The 7,125-nt window shown below is 51.5% G+C and overlaps 1 protein-coding gene across 1 annotated transcript in view; it reads left to right on the plus strand.

The window, feature by feature from the left end:
* Positions 1-6,612: 6,612 nt before the first annotated feature.
* Positions 6,613-7,125, plus strand: part of SLC16A14 (solute carrier family 16 member 14) — a 33,583-nt gene continuing 33,070 nt past the window's right edge. Inside the window, exon 1 of the mRNA XM_040450786.1 lies at positions 6,613-7,043. The gene's annotated coding sequence lies outside the window, so the exon portion shown is untranslated. The remainder of the gene's footprint in view (positions 7,044-7,125) is intronic.

Consider the following 7,125-nt stretch of genomic DNA (forward strand, 5'->3'; position numbering starts at 1 on the left):
ACCAGTGCCTCCTTGTAGTAATGGCTAAGGCCATTCTATTTTGGAGGACAGCTTTCTCATCAGGGACATTTCAGTGTTCAGTAAGGACAGGCTTTGTTGAGTCTTGCCAGGTAAACTTAATAAGGACTTTGATATAAGCTGTGACATTTTCCAAGCCAGTGGAGGGAACAGAGACACTGTCAAACGATCATACCAGTGAAAGACAGAATATGCCCATCTGCCCTTGAGGAGAGGGAGGTTGGCCGATTTGGAAAGGTGACCTGGCTGCACATACTAGATGTGTTGGCCAGAGGAGACAGCGCACGAGATGATGCACTGGGGACAGGACGCCCCCTTCCTCCCCTCTCTTGATGGCGGGTGTTCCGTTTTGCGCACGGTGCATTTTCACAGGTCCGTCCGGCTTGCTTCAGGACAATGGGATCCCAATGGAGATCCAGTACTCCACCCCACCACCACCCAGGGGTGCATACTCATTCACCATCACTCACCGTCCCAGTAGCACATCCCAATGCAAATTTCAGTAGATGACTCCTTTCCAGGTGCGCTGGGCTTGGTGTTCTCAGCGTCAGAGCGGCTCGATCTCGGGGAGAGTCAGGCAATGGCTGTCTGACTTCCCCGCCTCCACCGTGTCGGATGCCTTTCTTGTGTTAGATGCCTCGGCAGAGGTCCCTAGCCTGGCATGTGGGACAATAGGCCCTATTGATTGGCCATGTGAATGTATTTCAGCCTGGGACAATACTTTAGTCCACTCGGCTAAGGTGGTTTTACCTGATAACAGTTTCATCTGCTACTCTAATATTCTATTTGTTCTTTCTACCTCCTCCGCTGTTTGTGGGTTAGGGAGGCAGTTAGAATCTCCATTCAGTGTCACGTTTTATTGCCCAGTCTGCCCACCATGACCCTTAACAGGTGCTCCCTGACCGTCCTCTATTCAACGAGGGTACTTGTACAGAGTACTCAGTTCCTCTGGTCCCCTGACAGTGGCAGCTTGGTTTGCATGGCAACAGGGAAAGTTGGAGGCAGGCCAGATGTAGTTGTGCCTACAAACCAAGGCATATTTAGAACCCTCACTCAGAGGGAAGGGACCACCATAATCAATTCGCCAATCCCTCCCTGGCTGGGAACTCCGGCGAGTGGCCCCAGATTCTTTTGGTATTTGCCCTGGGCATTATTCAGAACATATGGAACATGCTGTTCCTGCATTAACCAAGTCACTATCCTTTAAAAGCAATCCAGCATCCTTGGCAAAACGCCATTTGACTTGGGCACTGTGGTGGCCATTCTTTTCTCTGCACCCAATCTGCTGCATCGACTAGGGCTCCGACTCTTGCCAGGTCATCAGCTTCCTAATTGCCCTGAGTGTCAGTGCCTCATGAGCTGGGACATGAAGAACAGCGAGGGCTGCCTTAGGCTCTTACAGATGTACCAAACGTCTTTCCAGGACTCATGAGTAATCACCAGGCTGACATGCTCTGAGCTCAGCCTACTGGCTGCTGTGAGAGAGGCTTCACCCGGAGGAACACCGCATCCACTGCTCTGCGGGAGGACATTGGGCTTCTGCCTCCTTCCAGAGCTGGAACCAAAATCCTAGGGCCCCCCACCACTTTGTTGTCTCTGCCACAGTGTCTGACCATCCCTCCTGGGGCCACTAACACATCTAACTCTAACTTGAGGGATGCCCAGAGCGTCAATGTGTTTCATCAGGCTTTTTTGCTGTTTCTGTTTGTTTTTGCCTTCTCAAAGGTGGCTTATAGGTCTGATCCCCAGTCCCATATATGTCCTTTCTTTGCCAGGTGGCAGAAGGGACGGAGGCACTGTGCCAGGTGGGGAATGAGAGTTCCCTGACACCCCAAATTCCTACAAAAGCATGTACCTCTTTCACATTCTCGGGGGCTGGATAAGCTTGCGCCTTATCAATCACAGCTTTGGGGACAAGGGGGTCTTCCCCGACCAGATGACTCTCAACACCTTACGGTGGTACCCAGGCCTGGATTTGTCTGTGGGTTCCCTGCTCATTCTCTGCCTCACAGGCGCTCCAGTAAAGCCTCTGTCCTGCAACACAGGCAAGTCTTTATATGTTAACATTGTGTCAGCAATGTAATGAGCCCATTTCACTGACGTGGGGAAAGAGAACAGGGACAGGTGTCCAGCTACCATCCCATGACGTATCTGGGGGCCAGGCAGGTAGCCTTCAGGAAGCACTTGAAAGGCTCACTGTTGTCGCTCCCATGTGAAGGCACATTATCTTAGTTATTAGAAACTGCCAAAGCCTTTTCCATGAATTTCCTTGAAGACGAAGCACGTTTGCAAGAACGCTTTTTGCCAAAGCATCAGAGTAAAACAATCGTCTGCAATGCAAAAGGCTTCAAAATGGCCATGGTGAAAGGTCTGATGAGAGTCGGTTCAGTCGGCTAAGCGTCTGACTTCAGCTCAGGTCATGATCGGTGGGTTCGACCCCACGTCGGGCTCTGTGCTGACAGCTCGGAGCCTGGAGCCTGCTTTGGTTTCTGTGTCTCTCTCTCTCTGTCTGCCCTTCCCCCACTCACGCTCTGTTTCTCTCCCTCTCTCAGAAATAAACAAACATTAAAAAAATTTTTTTTTAATTTTCCTTTGTTTTAGGGGTCAGAAGGCCCAGGGGTTTTCCTCTGTTTTCCTGTCACTCACCATGACATCCTCTTCCTCATTCCCATCACTTTCTCAGAGATTCCAACCCTCAGTGTCCTCACCTGGCTCTGTCATAAGCGCCCGGACCTGAACCCGTGACACCTTGCGCCCTCCTAGCTTTGAAGAAAGGCACACCGGGGTGCCTAATTTAGGATCCTGCTTTCCCACCCCGAAACCAACAGAGTTGTGGGCACTTGCACATCCTTCTCTAACCGGAGCCCTTCTTCTAACTTCCTGACTCGAGCTTCAGCCGCTAGCCAGGGGCCGGTTGAACTGCCCGCGGTAGAGGCCAGCCCACCGCACAGCCACACATTTCTCTTCCTCGTCCCAGTGTGCTCTGCGAAGCGCCTCCGACAAGCGCATTAGACCAGCTGGGGTTTTCGGGGCGCCCCTGTACTCATTTGGCAGTCCACAAGCACCTGACACACAGGCCACTCCTCCCCACACAGAGGTCCCTGGCCAACTCCAGATTCCCCGCTAAGAGCCTTTTCCCAAGGCCCGTTGCTCTGGTCTCCTTGGCTGGCTCTCCAATTGGTTCATAGCCCTTCCGGGAGTTTCCCTGGTAAAACCTGAAACCAGCCCCGCCCGCCCCCCCCCCCTGCCCTCAGAGAGCAGGGAGAGACCAAAGAAAGAGGCAGGCCACTCCAGGTTGTAGATGGCGGCTTTAAGGAGCAAGGGAACTTACATATGAGGCTTGTCCTGGGCACCAGAGAGGCAAGTGGATCCCTGTACCACCCACCACATCTTAAAAGTTTAGATAGAGACCTTAACTAGGTTGGGTCACATTTCCCAGGCAGGTGTTCTCAACACCACATCGCCATCTCAAGGTTTTGTCCTTGGAGCACCTCTGGGAATGGGAAAGGCAAGTGGACCCCACATTCCAAGGACAGGTGCAGGGGTGAGGAGCCTCTGAGCGTCCAGGTCCCAGTCACAGGTCAAGTCATGGTCACGTCTTTTCCATGACCTTCCCCAACACTGGTTTATATACGGCCCACTCTAGTCAGTTTGGGGGAGGGGGATTTTTTTTTTTTTTTTTTACTGGTTTTGGGTTTTGTTTTTACGATTCAACAGTCTTTAGTTTTATACACAGTCTTGCACAACCATCACCAAATCACTTTTAGAATGGTTTCATCCCTCCCTGCCCCCACAAGGAGCACTGTCCCCATCAGCAGACGCTCTCTATTTCCTCCTCCCCAACATCTCCAGCCCGAGGCAACCACTAACCCACTTTCTCTCTCTCCTATAAATGGAACCAGACAACATGTAATCTTTTGTGACTCGCCTCTTCCGCTTAACATTTTCAAGACGTGTCCGTGTGGTGACAGGTGTTAGTACTTCTCTTTATTACTGGACGACGTGTCATTTGACAGATTTAACCCATTTCATGTAGCCATTCATCAGCTGATAGTCATTTGGGTTGTTTCCACCTCTGTTATGAATAATGCTGCTGTGAACATCCAAGCCCAAGTTTGCGTGTGGACATATGGTCTCCTTACTCTGGGGTTTATACGGAGGCGTGGACCGCGGAGCCATTTGGTGATTCCTTGCTTAAACGTTGGAGGGACGGCCACATCTTCCACGGCAGCTACGCTATGTTACATTCCCACCACAGATGCGAGGGTTCTGACGTCTCCACGCCCTCACCAGCACTTGTTGGTCAGGCTGACACAAAATGAACCATCAGAGTCTCCTCGCGGTAAACCTGGAGGGGTGTGGGTAGGGCTGCCTTCCACCCCGAGGGATGGACGGAACAACGTCCCAGGGGCCAACGATGTAGTTTCCGCATCGTCTTCACATCTGGGCTGCCTTCACAGCGGTTTTGCTCAAATGAGGCAGTCGAGGCAACACGTTTAGGGCGTTCCTCAAAAACCTTCAATATTTTGTGCTAGCGACTTCCCCAAAAGCTGATTTTTTTTCCCAATCTATGAGTAATTCACACCATTAAGCCACCAAAATTAAGGCACAGAATGTCCAAGGGCTTATTTCCACCCCAACTCCAATGTGGAGTTATGAAATCAGTTGAATGTATGATTAAAACCAAGAGAGGGGAGCCTGGGTGGCTCAGTCGGTTAAGCGTCCGACTCTTGGTTTTGGCTCCGGTCCTGACCTCTGGCTTTGTGAGTTCGAGCCCCGCCTTGGGCCTGCTCCTTGGGATTCTCTCTCTCCCCCTCTCTCTCTTCCCCTCACCACAGAGGAAAAGGTAACTATGTGAAGGGATGGATGCGTTCATTAACTTGATTAAGGCAACCATTTCACAATGTACATGGTGTATAAGTCATCACATTGTACACTTACAACACACACACTTTTATTCGTCAATTATACGTCAGTAAGGCTGGAAACAGAAAGAAAAGCAAAACCTTCTTTGGGCATTCCAGATGTGACCAACACATGGTCCAGAGTAGAAGCTCCTCGGAAAACAGATGACAGGTTGCCTGGGATGTGGGGACAGGGTGAGGCCTGGATTACCAAGGGCACAAGGAAAATCCTGGAGTTATTAGAGTGAGATGATATGGTTCCCCAGACTTAGGCTAAAACTCATCAAATTGCACATTTAAATACCTAGAGCTCATACTGCATCACTTAGACCTCAATAAACATATACGGTCTCAGAGGGGGAAAAAGCAGACTTAAAAATCTCACAGGTCTCTTGTCAAACAAGACGGGTCACCTGCCCTTGAGGTACTTCCCCAATCTTGACACGCTGGCAACAGTCTGCTTGAAGTGAGTGCTATCTGAGGACAGCCCAAAGTACCACACAAACCATCCAGTTGGCTCATGTTCTGATCAGCAATTTAAAACATTTGGAACGCATAAGCCTAGTGCCTCATCAAAACGTCCTCAGTTAGCCATAATTTCTCACAGTGTTCTCAATTATTTTCTAGTCAAGATTCGATATAAGAAATGGCGGTGCGAAATACATGTGAATACTCTTTTTTGCAACCATAAGAAAATGAAACAAGAGACAAAGGAAAGAAGAAGGAAATCTGTGGTAGACAGAATAATGGTGCCGCAAAGACGTCTCCGCGTCCTAAACCCTAGAACCAGTGAATACGGCACCTGACGTAGCAGAAGAGGAATTAAGATTGCAAGTGGCATTAAGATTGCTAATCAGCTGACCTTAAAACAGGGAGACGATTTGGATTATCCAGTAATCCAATTACCACCAGGGAAACCCAATGTAATCCCAAGAGCCCTTAAAAGCCGAGGAGGGGGGACAGAGGGTGATGTGACAGCATGATGCATTGCTGTTGCCTTTGAAGACAGAACGTGGCCGTGGCCGCGAGCCAAGGAATGTGGCACCCTCTGAACCTCCCGGCTCTTCCCTAGGGCTGCCAGAAGGAACAGAACTGGGTCGACACCTTGATTTTGCCCCGGTAAGACCCACTCAGACTTCTGACCTCCAGAACTGGCAGATCACAGACTTGCGTTTTCAGCCACTAAAGTTGTGGTAATTTATTACAACAACAATAGAAAACGCCTACAAAGTTCTCCGGGGGAGGGTAAAATACCACTGGCTTCATTGATTCACATTCTCTTAACAAATACTGCAAACTTCCCACGGGCAAAGAATTGTGTTGGCAACAGGCAGTACACACACGTGAAATGAAATGTGTGCCCGGTGCCCTTGAACGTGTAGCAGACAAAAAGGGCAGATCCTGGAGAGAGAGCGGTGAGGGCGGGACCCGCAATGGGACAAAGAATTAGGGATTTTCAGTCCTCTTTGGCCAAGAACCCTGCAAGACCTGCTCGACTCTTCCATCCACAAACTGCCATCTTTTGCGGCCCAGACTTGGGCGAGGGCTTTGTTCCTCGCTTCTCCGCTCTCTCGGTGAAAGGGAAGGTACTTCTCTCACGGGCGTGTTGGGTCAGGCTTCCAACCCTTTCCTCCGGTTATAAATGTGCAGAGCATTCGCGAGCCTCAGCCAAAGCTATAAACTTCAACCGGCCACAAGAGTGTGCACGTGAGGTGACTGCAATTTCTTCCTGCCAAACCAGAATTAGCCGGTATAGGAATGAACGAGCGTGGAGATTTGAAATTGCACCGATTGGAAGAAAGCCCGGGTTAGGTTCGGGCACCTCCAGACGTACCCTTTTTAAAGCCACACGGACTGAGGCCTGGAGCTCGGAGCTCCACGACACGCGCACCTGGCCTGGCAGCGAGCGGCGGAGGAGCCCGGGCGCCGGGCGCCGGGCGCCGAGCGCACGGAGCCGGCCGGAGAGCCGAGCCGCAGCCCCCCGGCATCTCCATCCAGGATGCTGGGCGACATTGCAACAAATCTCTACGCCCAGCCGCTCAGGGGGCTCCGAGGAAAACTGCAAGTTCGGGGATCCGGGCCGGGAGCCGAGTGAGGCCGCAGCCCCGCGGGCTGCGGGCGGTGAGTGTCCCGAGGCCGCGCCGCACCGGGGGCACCCTGGACTGCGGGGGACCGCTGCACCCCGGGGACCTCGGCGAGGCGC

The sequence above is a fragment of the Herpailurus yagouaroundi genome, unplaced genomic scaffold (genome assembly GCF_014898765.1).
Source record: "Herpailurus yagouaroundi ecotype Mexico unplaced genomic scaffold, PumYag 202, whole genome shotgun sequence".
NCBI classification, from domain to species: domain Eukaryota; kingdom Metazoa; phylum Chordata; class Mammalia; order Carnivora; family Felidae; genus Herpailurus; species Herpailurus yagouaroundi.